This window comes from Alligator sinensis, unplaced genomic scaffold (genome assembly GCF_000455745.1).
Source record: "Alligator sinensis unplaced genomic scaffold, ASM45574v1 scaffold216_1, whole genome shotgun sequence".
In the NCBI taxonomy this organism is placed as follows: domain Eukaryota; kingdom Metazoa; phylum Chordata; order Crocodylia; family Alligatoridae; genus Alligator; species Alligator sinensis.
In genome coordinates, this window is record NW_005841868.1 from 1,273,575 (window position 1) to 1,287,940 (window position 14,366).

Consider the following 14,366-nt stretch of genomic DNA (forward strand, 5'->3'; position numbering starts at 1 on the left):
GCATCAATTACATGACTCATATACTGTACTGAGTGCCTAAAAATATCATGTTTGTTTTAACTAACTCTCAGGGTATAGTTTCCCAGCCTCTAACAATGTTACATCTAAGTGTTTGGGATGCTCTGTGTCATGTTTGTCAGTCACTTGGATATCATCTAAGAAAGGGTTTTATTATACTGTTGTTATAACCACTGAAAATCTGGTCCCCAGGTCTCTGAAACAGTGTTTGTAGTCTTGGAAACAGTCAAGTGTTGATGATTTTTTTTTACCTTCAGCTAAAGATAGCTTCAATTTGAGGAAATAGTTATTGTTGTGTATATAACACTAGCTTTATAAAGACTGAAATCTCAAAATCTTATGTGGTCATCTTATGAAAACTGGCACGGTAGCAAGTGCCAATGAATTGTACATAACATATAAAATCTTTTGCAACTTTGGCTTCATATTTCAGAAATATGTTAATTGTTGAGCTGATGGCAAATAAGTCTCCATACCTTGCAGCATTTGAACTCTCATTTCTTTTTGGCATTTGGCTGTCCAATTAGTACTTAATATTAGGCAGCAGATGTGTCCATTTGGACATTATATTTAGAAAATGTTTTAATATATTTAGCAGCATTGGCTCAAAACTACAACTAGTTAAAAATTCTTGAGCTTAATGTTTTATGAGATTTTTTAAATTGAAAATTCAGTTTTTCATTAAAAAATCACAGCAGGGCTGACCAAATATTTTGATTTTTCAGAACGTGTTGGAAAACATTAACAATTCTGGTCTTTTGAGGAATTTTGAAATGTCAAAAATCAATCTAAATTTTAGAGAAAGTGTCATGTTTTTTAACTTGTTATAATAAAAACATCACCAGCCATAATAATGTGGTATGATATTTTGAAATCCTTTTTATATAATATTGTTTTACACATTAAACTGAGGTTATCCTTATATTGAGTGTTTGTGTGTGTTGGTACTACAGAGAATTACTGGAAATTGTTGATTTAGGTCTAATGGAGCATAGAATATAACATCTTGACTCTCATGCTCTTGCCAACCCTTAAGAAAGGCATGAGATACTTTAGTATCTTCTCCTATACATCGAGGTTAATTCAGCAAACAAACCCAGAAAGCTTCTTTCAACTTGGAGGGGAGATATCTGAGCATCTTCAAAAGAGGAAAATCTCAAATGAGCAACTGAATTTTTAAAGGGAAAGCTGGAAATCCAAAATTAACTGGCTTAATTGCTGCTAGCTTTGTATTAAAGATATTATACAGAAGGGTCAGAGGCTCCTGAAACAAGCTGGCTAAATATCTAATGATATAATAGACTTCTAATAGGAAAAATGGAGCATTGAAAAGGAATTTTTAATATATAAGCAGAATATTAAATAGTGTTTGCTAAATACACTATTCAGTGAAAGAACAGTGGATGTGCCTTTTCATTTTACAGTCATCATTGAGGAAGGAATTAACACACATCAACCTAGATTCAAATGTAGGTCAAGCAGTTTCTTTACAAAGCTTTGGATTCTGTTCTCTCATAGATGGGTAAATCAGCAGCAACTTTACTGAAGCCAACAACACCATGTCAATAGTTTAGTGTTACAACTGCAAACAGGGGCAGGCCTAAAGTGATAATAAAATATAATTTACAGATCTCAAAGGCTATGTTTACAAGCTTTTCAATATATTTTCAAAGCTGGTAGATATAAAATGGAGTCTGAACACTACTGATAATAAGCTAAATGTGTTTCTCATGTTTAACTGGATGTTTAACTGTATTAGGTTCAATGTGCTGGAGAATCAAAGCTCTCATTTTGATTTTTCTAATAAATTCTTAATGCTTATTTAGAGACGCAGAACAGTCCTAAAGAGTTAGAGGTCCATACAGATATTCTGATCATCCTTCAGAAATCTCAATCGGCTGCTCTGCCGAGCTCCTTGAAGCTGTTCCTATTAGCATCTGGGATCTGTTTCAGTGAAAAAAGAGTGCCCTTTCTTTTGACAATGTTTAGCCTAGCCAATAGGAATGCTGAGGACACTACCCTAAAAGAATGAACTCCAATTTAGCCCTTGAGATACATGCCAAGAGCTTTTAACCCCCTGGTAGTGGAATTATAAATATTTTGCAGTGCAAATACGTTTATTTATAAGATGATGTATAAATGAGCAACCAAAACATCTCACTTTGTTTCAGATTTCCTGCATCTCTTTTTCCACTGCCACAAAAAGCTTTTTTCTAATGAAGCAGGTTTTGAAAGTTCTGCCTTTAAGGATATACTGATGGAAGTAGAAGCTTTGTGTTCGGTGCTTGTTTGACTTTCTGAAGCCCATTCTTTTCATTTACACGCTGTTTGTCTTCATAATACGATCACAGCAATGACAGTTGTTACTGTGATGGGGGAAATTGGGTTATTTGATTGGTAATAAAATAACCCATCTTTCTCCACTAGAGGATGGACTTCTAAAAATTCCCATTTCCCAGTTAGTTACCTATGTAAGTGGGTGGGGTTTCAATACTGCTTGCCACATTAGGTGCTGGCCCCTTTTGAAGATATGACTCTTCTTTAGGGGCTTAAATAGGTGCTAAGTTCTTTGACAATGTAGTCCTGATAGTGGGTTTTGAACACTTGAATCTCTGACCCTGAGCTCTTTTAAATATCTGACCCCACACAGGAAGCTTGAATCTTGTCCAGATTGTTAGCTCTTATCACTGAAAGCCTTATGGTCGCTCAGTCTGTGCAACATTGGAAGTCAGGAGGTCTGGGCTCTATTCTTGAATCTGACATTAACTTGTTGTGTGACTAAGTGTCTCATATCTCTCTGCCTTAATTTTGCCTGTGATGATTTGGGGAATCTGTCTATTTACAGTTCACGCATTCTCTTGATGTTATGGACTGTTAGTATATATTCATCTGAAATTGCAACTTTCAAATTGATTGCAAGGTCAGTTTGACTTCTCTAATGTCTTTTTAGCTCTGTCTTGGACAAACTTCCAAGAAACGGAGATGCAGGACTAACAGCAAAAGCTGTTAAACCTTGAAGGTTCTCCATTCCAATGGAAGATGCTTTGGATAAAGGGTTGACTGCCACTTAAAAAAAACAAAACAGCGTGCCTAGGTGGGTTGGTAACTAAGGGATGGATTATCTGGTGGGGGACTTTTAGCAACTGTGATGCCAGTTGAGGATCATCTAATGAAGAGATCAGAAACTAGAAGTGAAGTGGTCTTTAGCCAGCCTTTTTGAGGAGAGCGCAGAAGAAAAGGACAGCTTAAGGAAAGAGAATGCAGGATAGACAAAGTGGAAAAGTGGTCATAGGAAATTATGGCTGGAAGGGACCTCACAAGGTCATCAAGTCTGGCACCCTGTTCAAGGCATCAAGTCTTGAATAAACCACCATAGCCAAGTGCCTGTTTAATCCATTTTTGAAGATTCAAGTGTGGAGATTCCACAACTTCTCTAGGTAGCCTGTTTCAATGTCTGTCCACCCCCATAGTCAGAAAATTCCTCCTGCTCTCCATCCTAAATTTCCCCTGCTGCAGCTTGAGGCCATTGCTTCTAGTTCTATCCCTTTCAGCCACAGATAAATGTCCATCTTTGTCCTCTCTCAAATCATGTGTAAAAGAAAATTAATAATCGTGGAATCAATGGCTCCCCTGAAACATCACAGACATAATTGTGATACACGCTGGGTCTACATAAAAATTCCCAGGGACAGATAACTTGAAACATTGTGCTCTGGAATCACAGATTCCTACCAGCTTAATGAAAGCAGACTCTGTCTTTGGTATTAGAAGTATAGGGTTCCTTACAACTTTTTACCTTACAGTTATATTTTCAATGTGCCATGTAAGTTGGGCTATACACTGTTTTGATGGCTGTTCACCAGTTATAGGTAAATGAATATGCAATGGTTGTACTCCATTTCATAATACCTATGTGTTTATGTCACAGAATAAACCTCCTGATAGTTGGCATTCTTGTCTGGTAGCCAGACCTGGAGAGAAGGATATTAAACTGCTTTACCATCCACAGTAATGGTACCTGCAACTCAGGGTAAAAAGATATTGGTGGCCATAGTAGGATGGAGCTTGCATGGAAGCTGTCATTGTTGAATGTGTTCAGGTAATAAATAGAAGATTTTACCTTCCATGCATGTTGATCCACCACCTCTTAAAATTCTCAGATCCCTCAGTAGGATACCAGGGGTATCCATCACCACAAGAATGGATCTCACCTCCTATTTTCATATGAATGTCCTGTATTTACCTTTGAGTACATTTATCCCTACTGGAATACTGTGAGCTTCCTGGTTAAGTTAAGAGCTTGTCCTTTATAGGTAGATATGCTGAATTTGAATCCTATTTCCTCTTGCCTGGGATCTTTCACAGACTTTCCCACCTACTTCAGCATTTATGATCCTATGACTTCTACTGAGAAAGTAGACATCATAGACACACAGTATGTTTGCCTCCAATTATATCCTAATCCAGGGCTGTCCAACTGACAGCCTGCAGGCTGCATGTGGGCCCTAGGCTCCTGGTATGGGTGACTGTCCCACCACTACTCTGGCAGCAGTTGCCACCAGAGCATCCAGGCTCCCCCTCCCTTCTTTGGCATCCACTGCCAGACCTGAGCCCTGCGGGTGGGGATGAGGGAGCCCATGACTGGGTGGCTCAAGGGGACCCAGGGCTCTAGGTGATACAGCACAGGGCATTGATATGGTACAGTGGGGCACCTACTGTTCAGTGTGGCACGAGGCATCCATGTGGCCTAGCATGCAGGGCATTAGAGCACTGGAAGTTGGACAGCACTATCCTAATCCACCCTGTATTGTTGTGGCTCTGCAATAATATGCAGTCTGGTGTGATCTATCATCATGGGCACCTGCAAGCATCTGGGATGGCCTTTTGAGAAAGTGAACCTGCGTTAAGGTAGTCGTGTCTCTAAGGTAAGTAGAGAACATAAATCTGTGCTTGAGTCAGCAATGCAATGAGCCACCTCATTACAGAAGACTGTCTTTTGACTGAATTAGCTCAACTGGCACATATATACACAAGGTCCAGTTGAGTGATGACTGCTACAATTTTGAGGCCTTTTGGAGAGATTTAGGCTTAAATTATTAAAAGCAATCTTGGATTACGAATGTCTTAACTTTGGGGTGATATCTTGGGGATTGGTTTTCAGTAGGACGTAGCACCTGCTGCTTCTACTGACTTCACATGGGATTGTAGCTAATTTGTACCCCTGAAAATCTGGTCCCACTGCGTCTATGCTTCCACCCCCAGATCAGAGCAACTAAAACACTGACTGCTGTATCATCTTGGTGTTCCTGTGATTATCTCCTTTCTCTTCTAAATCAGCAGCTCTCACAAGTGAAAATACCAGCTGTGACTATAGAATGGATCAGAACAGTGACCTGTTCAAGTGAACTCAATACCAGATGTTTTAGATGAAGGTGCACAGAATTCCACAGAATTCTCTAAGTGGAAACATTTGCAGTCATGTTCCTGTGAGTAAAGTTCCTGTTACCCCAAGTACTTGCACTAGATGTGTGGCACAGTAGAGTTACTGGCTTAGGATTCCTGTTTTTATATTTTCTATGGAACTTGGCACAATAAAAGTGCCATATTATTGCTTTTTAATATTCAACAGCACACTCAAAATTCTTTTCGTAGTTTGTTTTAGTGACTTTTGGCTTCATTGTTCTTATGGCAAACGTAGGTTTAATTCTGCTTTTGCTGCCAGGATATACATTGTACAGCCATAGAAAAGACAGGTTTCTTGCAACATTCAGCTGCCTAATGTTTTGAGAACCACAGGGATACGTCTCAGCTCTACCCATTAAAAAATCAAGTCTCAAATCATAATCCCTTTGTGATATTGGGGCATCTCCTAATTTTCTAGCTGTGTCCTATTATCATGGGTGCTGACAGAAGTTACATTTGTTGCATGACTAGGCCCCTGAAAGCACTCTACAGCTATGCCATGACACATGTGCAGAGCTACAGATCACTTTAAAAGTGGCCAATTGCATGATAAATTAACTCTTCTCTAATCAGAGATCAGATGAAGGCACTCCAAAGAGGAGCACCTTAGGTAACTTCTGTCAAGTCCTACACATTATCAGGGCCGAGCTGATGCAGCCTAGCCCTGCCCCCAATGCTGTCTGCAGGAAGGGAGGGGTGAGAAGGGAGGGGGAAGGAGCTGTGGGCTGGGGTTTGCCCAGCTTGAGCTGGAAGGTGTGGGCAGGTGGATTGATGCTCCCTGCCTCGCAGGCCCCCCTCAGCCCCTTCCCTCTCCAGCTCAGGTTGGGTAAACCCCAGACAGCAACTCCCTCCCCCTTCTTTTTCCCTCCTCCCTTTCTGCTGACAGCACTGGAGCAGCGAGAGGGGGTGGGCTAGGGGAGAGAGGCTGCAGGTAGGCTTCTACCCTGGATCAGCTCTGAAGTGGAATTCAGCTTCTGCCCCCCCCTGCTCCCCGACCCAACAGCAAATGTCTGTTTAGTTGGGGGAGGAGGGGTCGGGTCATTCTAATACACAGTGCTTTTTGTGAAGTGTCATGAGTTAGATGAGTTAGAGCGGGGAACTGCACATCTGCCAGTGCCCCATGCTGCATGTTGCCAAGTCCTCGGTTATATTCCTCAGGCTTATATTGTTGAATACAAGAGTGGTTTAGTTATAGCTAGCATAAGGAGTAACCTGAAGATGCATGCTGCACAGCGATTAGGAAGTTGTGTGCTTTGTGTATGTATATAGGCCAATGCATAAAGATACCATAAGCCTGATTTACATAAAGAACATTTGTCATGTAATATTTTGCCAATATACAGTATTGACATGACTTTTAATTACATTTTTATACCAGGAAAGGCCTTGGCATAGACATGGTTATATCAATATGATATATTGATGAAACCTAATATAGTTTATGTTTATAGATAGTTGATGTTTATAGTGTAGTTTTTCTTTTAGAAAAGTGTTGTATGGTAAAGGCAAATTTTTGCCAATTGAAGCGCTGTGTGTATATAGGTGGCCTTGATAGTGAGGGCAGTGAGAAGCTAAAACACTTAATCTGGCATAAATAGTGGTAGACAGATTAAACACACCCCTAAACTGGACTAAGTTTGCACAATTCACTGGAGAATTTCCCCTGAAAGAATCAGGAATAAAATTTTATTGACCTAAGTTGCATCAGTTTAGGTTTCATCTGTTCATGTCCTGAAACTCTCATATAGCACTGAATACTAAGGTTTAAAGATTCAGCTGAAACTGAGGAACAGCCTATGAATTTGACCCATATTGGAGTAATTTTCTTTTACAGAAAACCTTTTTCTCTTCCTGACCTATTTCATTATAGCTGGAATTACAATTTGCACTCTGTAATTCAGTGAAACAATAAGGGACATTCATCCCACTAGAAGTATATATTAACTGCCTATAATTTCACTATCATCATGTTTCACAATCCATGCAGGATCAGTCTCTTGCACTCATTTAATTTCAGCTGGCATAATCTAACTCTGACATGTGTTCAAAGGCTTGATCTAGTGCCCAATAAAATCACTCAAAGAATGTGCCATGTAAATGCACTAAAACAGGATTAGGCCCTCAGTTTTCCCTGTCATTTTTTACATTGCTCCATTGTGTGTTTTAGAGAAAAGTGTATGTGGTAGGGTGGTTGGGTGGATCCCCTTCCCCCTTCCCCTGGACAACTTTTTACCCATTTTGCAAAAGAGGAGGGGAGCCATCTGCATACACGTGCTGCTGGCCAGTACTGTTTTAAAGAGCAAATATAGTCGATCCAGCACAGGGTATGCTATCTACATGCTCAAAGCAAATGCTGGCTTCTGGCCCACCTTATAAGCTCAGGTGCCCATCCTTGTTCTAGTGTCAGGTTGTAAGACTAGGGTTGCCAAAAAGCAGGTGGAAGGCTAGAATGACCTTCAAGTTCTTGAATCAATCCTTTCTCATCTTGACCTGGTTAGCTAATGTGGAATGTCAGATGCCAATGCGTGGCATATCCAGGGGTGTTTGAAGGAGCATAGATGCCATTGCAATGAGCACGAAATAAAAGCTGGCTGGCTAGATATCTGGAAATGGGAAGAGTCTAGGGATAATGCAAAGCAGTATCAGGAAATGGGAGGTTTTTTAGCTGCTTTTTGGGAGGCCAGGACATTGAGGGACAAGTGAGAGAGACCTCCACAACAACCTAGGATATGTGAAGCCAGCTGTTCCAGAAATAGGACTGGATCATCATTTGTGCATATAATCGCTAGGCTTAATGATTCTCCTTGTTCTGAAAGGGAAATTTAATTTTCATGAATGGTGTTTGGATGTCAGTTCCCTTGACTTTGCAGCCACCAAGAGTGAGTTATCTGGAGCTGACCAGTATTGTCTTTCCCCAAGCCATACCACCTCTAGTCTGGGCAAACTAAAAGTTTGTCAGTTTGATGGTTCTAAGGTGAGTAAGTCTGCAAAGCCTCAGAGATGGCATAGGAGAAATATGCTGTAATTTCAATTGTAGCTGGCATGGATCTGGGGCCAGTAGAGTCATTGTGAGCCAAGTACATAACAGAAGAGACAGTACAAATTAGAGACCACTTACTGGTAATTTAAAGGTAAAGTAGTACACCGGATCCTGTGGAGGGTAAACAGTCTCTTCCCTGTTTTAAGTTTGGGCTGCAATGAGAGAGCATGAACTAAATCATAATTTAAAAATAACTGTAAATGATCATAGTTAGGGCTGTGCAAAACTTTGGATCATGATTTGGATTCGGAGATGATTCGGATGATTCAGAGGCTGAATCTACAAATCCGAATCAAATCGCGGGAAGCTTTAGAATTTCCGAATCAATTCAGAGCTTCCGAATCAGTTCAGAAAAGATTCGGAGCTTCGGCCATAGGGTATAATGGGGAATCAATGAAATATCTGTAACTTTGTTGTCTTTTGGCTGATTCAGATGAAAGTCACAGGGATGGTAGCCTCTGCAGCATGATGCGTGCTAAGTTTCAAGGTGATAGGTGCAGGGGTTTCTGGGAAACTGCATCCCAAAGTTCTGAAAGCAAAACTCGTGTCATGTGTACGTGTTCAGCCACAGTGGGGTCAAAACTGCAGGAATGGTAGCTATTACTGAGGCCACAAAGCCTGCCAAGTTTCAAGGAGATAGGAGCAGGGGTTTGGGGGAAACTGCACTCCAAATTCTTGAAAGCAAAACTCATGTCAAGTGTGTGTGTTAAGCCACAGTGGGGTCAAAACTGTAGGGATGGTAGCCCCAATAGCCCCTACAGACTCTTGGGGGCTGCACTGAAATTTAACCAAAAATACAGATAAACCCTGCCCTCAAGAGCACCAGCCAAATTCAAGATACAAGAAAGAGATGAGACACAAAAAGGGAGATTAAGGGGGAAATAATAAGTTAATGAGGAAGGGCTCTTTAAAAGGGGCAACTTAGGCAACAGACTGGGAGGCCATGCTCTGACAGCTATATATAAAGAAAGGGTTTCATCCGCAAGAAGCAGAGTAGCTCATGCTGGAGAAATCTGGGCCCAAGATATGGAGACTATCAGAGGCATAACTGGGTAGCTCTGCACCTGGTGGTGGCACATGAGGCAGGGGCTACAGCTGGGTTGCCAGTGGCAGAAGCAGCAGCTAGGAGAGCAGTGAAAGTAGATGCTGTTTTTGTGCCCTCTCCCCACTAAGTAAGAGCTGGAGGTGCTTCCCCAACATCCCCATCACTCCCCCTCCAGTTACACTACTGGAGATGGTGTAGAGGCCTGGGGGAGGCCAGGAATGAGACAAACCTGGTTTGGGAGAAGGAGGTCTGAAGAAAAGCCAGGGCTGGGAGGAGCTCAGCGGAGACTGAGTGGGCCTAAGAGCAAGGCCCAGACCTAAGAAACCCAACAATAGACCAGGGACATTGTGAGACATGGGGCAGTTGCAAGGGGAGGTAGGAGGCTGCACTTTGAAGGAGGCCCTGTGGAGCAGCAGCTGTAAGTTGTACTTGTCCCTGAGGGCAGGGCCCTCTCCCAGTGACCCAAATATCAAGGCAAGTGATATGGGGAAGCTGATAGAGACTTGGACTGAGTGAGGTTCACATGGACTGCGCCTCTGAGTAAAGAGAGATCTGTGCTTTTTCACACACAGTAAGCCATATTAGTTGTCATATTAATTGCTCACAAGCAACCTACTTGTGGTCAGCTGGTTAAAATTACCCAGAAGTGGCTGCATACCTCTTTGCCCCGGTACTTTCCTTAGACAGCTGGTAATAGCCAGTGTTTCTTGTGACTTATGTTACTGAATTGGCTTAGGAAAACTAGCTGAAGAAAGGAAATGGCAGACTCAAAGTCTGTAGGATTCACTGTCACCCACTTCCTGCATGTACTGAGGTGACTTTTGCTCACAAATGTTCTTCTCAGCAGTGAATTTATTCTTGCACTCTTTTTATTTCCACTATGGATGAAGGATTTACTGGCAAATACTTGGGAGCTGTGCATCAAATGTTAAAGTGTCAAATTTAGGCTTAAACCACGGTCACAACATTTTTAGTAAAACCTTTTGTCATTTCAACAGAACAGCATGTTTCAATAGAAGGTGTTTTTTAGAAGCACAATGCTTCTGACCAACTTCGTCAGGAGTGTTTCTGAGGTCAAGGCTAGAACTCCCATACATTGTCAGAGGGAAAAAAAGCAAGCCAGGGTAACAGATGCCTGAAGATATAGCCAGGTGGACTGGGGATTCACCTGGATTATTAACTCTTTTCTCTTTGATTCAGGACTTAGGTATTTCACTGGCCCTTGATTATGTATGTTGAATGGGACAGCTCCAACAAGAGAGACTGACAGGGACTGTCTGTATAGTTCAGTGGTTTGGGCACAGATCTGGCATGTAGGGGGTTCTAGATCCAATCTTTGTGCTGAAATAGATCCATCTTAGAGCAGAAACATTTGACCTGGGGTTTCAGTGTCCCAGTTGAGCACTCTAACCACACAACTATTTGTAGGGTGACTGTTTCTCTCTCTTGCCCCCTTGCCTGCTCTCAAACCCCCCCCCCCCCCCCAAGTGTATTTCATTTTCATTTCAAATCGGAACAAAAGCAAATTTCTAAACCTCATATTATTTCTTAAAACAGAATTTCTGTTTTCCAGCCAGCCTGAACCTCAGATTCTCTAAAACTTGCCAAATATTATCAGGAAGAAAACAGCCTTTAGGTTACTGGTGTGAATCTAGCCTATTTTGGCAGTCACTTGATATTACTCCTATCTAGCGTCTGTTCAGTGGCCTGAATGTAAAATGTGTTGATCTTAGTTAGGTTTCTAGGGGCCAGGCATCCACATCACGGTTGCCAATCGTTCACTCCTTCTTTATTGCATGAACAGAATAAAACATTGAACTGATAAGGAAAGTTTAACTCTTCCAGTGCTTCTATTCCCTATGGGCTATTACTCTAGCACCTCTTAATAGTATTAAAGGAGTATAACCAGGAAATATTCATGTCAGGATAAGTAATAAGGATCACTGTACAGTCCTTCCTGCAACCTCTGCTTTTCCCTCCTATATCACTTTTTGATTCAACAAAAAAAAAATACTACTGGTTATGAAAAACAGATATCAACTGTAACTGATTGGTTCACAGAATGACAAGACTGTCTGTGTGCACTACAGCTGTTGTGATTAAAAGACCAGTTTTCCTTATACATGAAATATGGCCATATAGAACATACATGTTTAACAGAAATGTGTGTTTAAAAACTATTGAGCCTGGTTCTGATCCAGCTTTAGGGTTCAAAATCAAGAACATTAGGTTGTATCATTTAGTCTAAACTTCAGGTTAGGGTAACAGATTTAAAGATATTTTATCTCTGTTCTCCACATACTTCCATATGCTCAGTGCCAATGGGACTTCAGTGCAATGCATAGAAGACAAAACAAATATGTATTCATCAGGTTTGTGACTCCACCTCTGATTTTATATGTCATAAAACTCCTGAGTAGCTCAGAGTATAGCTCACAGTATAGCTCAGCCATCCACACCTAAAGGTGCTAAGGGGAATTGTAAAACAAGCTTTTCTTTTCAGGTTGCTAGGGAGTGGCAGCACTAAAGCACAATTTGGGATTATAGGATTTAAACTAGGCACCTACGCAGTGCTCAAAATTTAATTTCTATGATTTATCTGTGGGAGTTTCTTACACCTTGAGGGATGGTGCATCATCTACTTTTTGTTTGAAAAGGGGAAGGCCCATCATTCTCCCTCTTGTTTGCTTGCTGGTAGCCAAAACAAAACTGTGATCACTATGGGAGGTTGGGTAAGGTATCTCTCACACAGGTGTTGCAGAATGCAGGCTCTGAAGACAAACTGAGCTGCAGCAATGTTGCTTTCCCCTTGATTCTTGCTAATCCAGGGTAATAGCAGAGCCACTGGGGATTTATGTATTACTTGAAAGACCTGGCAGAACTGGTCAAGCTGAACAAGTTCAAGCTGAACTTTCAGGACTTCTAGGCTCCCTACTCCATTTTGAAATTTCATTGCACAGCCAGAAGCTCAAACCCTGAGAAATCCAGCCAGAATAAGGATCTCCATGTCCCCAGATCTGCAGAGGTAGGAACCAAGAACCCCTGAGAACCCTGGCTCAAACTGCAGGTCTCAAGACTTCTGGGTTCCTCACTCTGTGGTTGAAGCTCCCAGGCTCCCTCCTAGCATAAGCAGTAATTAGCTGATGAAGCAGCCTGAAGTATTCCCAGGAACTGAGATAGTTGGCTGATCTCCATTTCATCCTGAGGGGAAAAAACTTTAATGGAAATATTTTTATTTTTTCCAATTATTTTTTCTTTGTTTTTAAGAATTTCCATTCCACGGGACATTCTGACTTTGAAACTTATCCAGTGGGGCAACCGTGGAAGGGCACAAACTGTCTCTGGAAAGTATTTTAACACAATGTTGATGCTTGCAGGGAACTAGCTATTGCCAGTGTATCCGCAGTTTTCATGGATGCGAAGTGCAGATTTGATATCTCTCCCTGGCAATCCTGGTTTCCATTTTCTTTTCAGGAAAGGGACTCCCAACAGGCACAGTTTCCTTTCTTGAAGTTTGGATTACATAAACTCGCTAAGATTATAATGCTTTTTTGGAACCTATGGGCCCTAGGTATGCAGTCTGCTTTTTTGAAGGATTTCTAGTTCTCCCTGGCTTGGGGTAGGAGAGGAACACAAGGAAAGGGGTATGAAAGCACCTTTTTTAAGTTACAAAGATTTCCCACCCCTGGAAGACTGGTGAAGATAGTGGACTGTATTAACATAGTGTGACCTCCTGCATGCGTGTCTGTGCTTGTTTGGCTTTACAAACTATGGGCGTGTCCACACATGCAAGCACGTGCGCTTGCAGCAGCTCAAATAGAAGCGGTGAAAATTTGACCGGGGCTTTTTGCCTCAGTGCATGTGCCCAAACATGCACTTTGTTGTGAAGCAAATTGTGCCAGTTGGGGCAAAATAACCCTGCCTGGCTCCTCCCGGATTTGCAGCCAGAGGGAGCTAGAGCCTGGGGCCAGCACCTGTGCTGGCCCCAGCAGTATAAAAACCTGTCCTGGCGAGCAGCTCAGGATTACTTGCTCTCAGGAGCTTCTGAGGCCCAGCCACTTGGTATGTGGGGACACTAGCCCCTCAGGTCAACTAGACTGCTGAAGCAGCATCCTAAATTCACTTTTTAAAATACCCCAAAATTAACATGCTTCCACAGTTGGATTCAAGAGAGAGAGAGAGAAGGATTGATCAGATGGGCAATGTTTTATTGCTATATTTACAATGTTAAAGCAATTTCGAAACCTACCAGTGTCTCTAGCATCATAATAAAATATATCCTAAATATCTATGTTTTAATGTTTGCTTTTGGTTTCCTTATCACGTGGTGGGTGTGTGATGTGGGGGAATGTGGAGAATGAGCAGGAGGCTGGAAACAACAGGGGAAGTCTCCAGCTCATCTCCAGGGGCTTGTCTCCAGCCTCCTGCCCAGCCTCCTGCTCATCTCCAGCCCCCTGCTCATTCCTGTGCTTGTCTCCAGCTTTGGGAGGGGAATGAACGGGGGGCTGAGGGAATGAACAGGGAAAAAGCCAACCACAGAGACGTGGCAGGCTACCAGTCTGAGCCTCCGGTTGCCTCAGGGTACGGTCTGGGACCATGCCCTGCCCCGCTTTTTGCCCCCAAGGTATTGTTTGACCCCTGGATATCCAGGGGTCTAATTTTGCCTCCGTGCTGCAAATTTGCAGTGTGGGGAATGGTTTTTTTTGTTCTTCCACATGCATCTTACAGTGTCTCGAAGGGGTTTGAGATGCTGCAAGTGGCACGTGCGTGCTCATCTGGACACACCCCATGTGCTTTTCC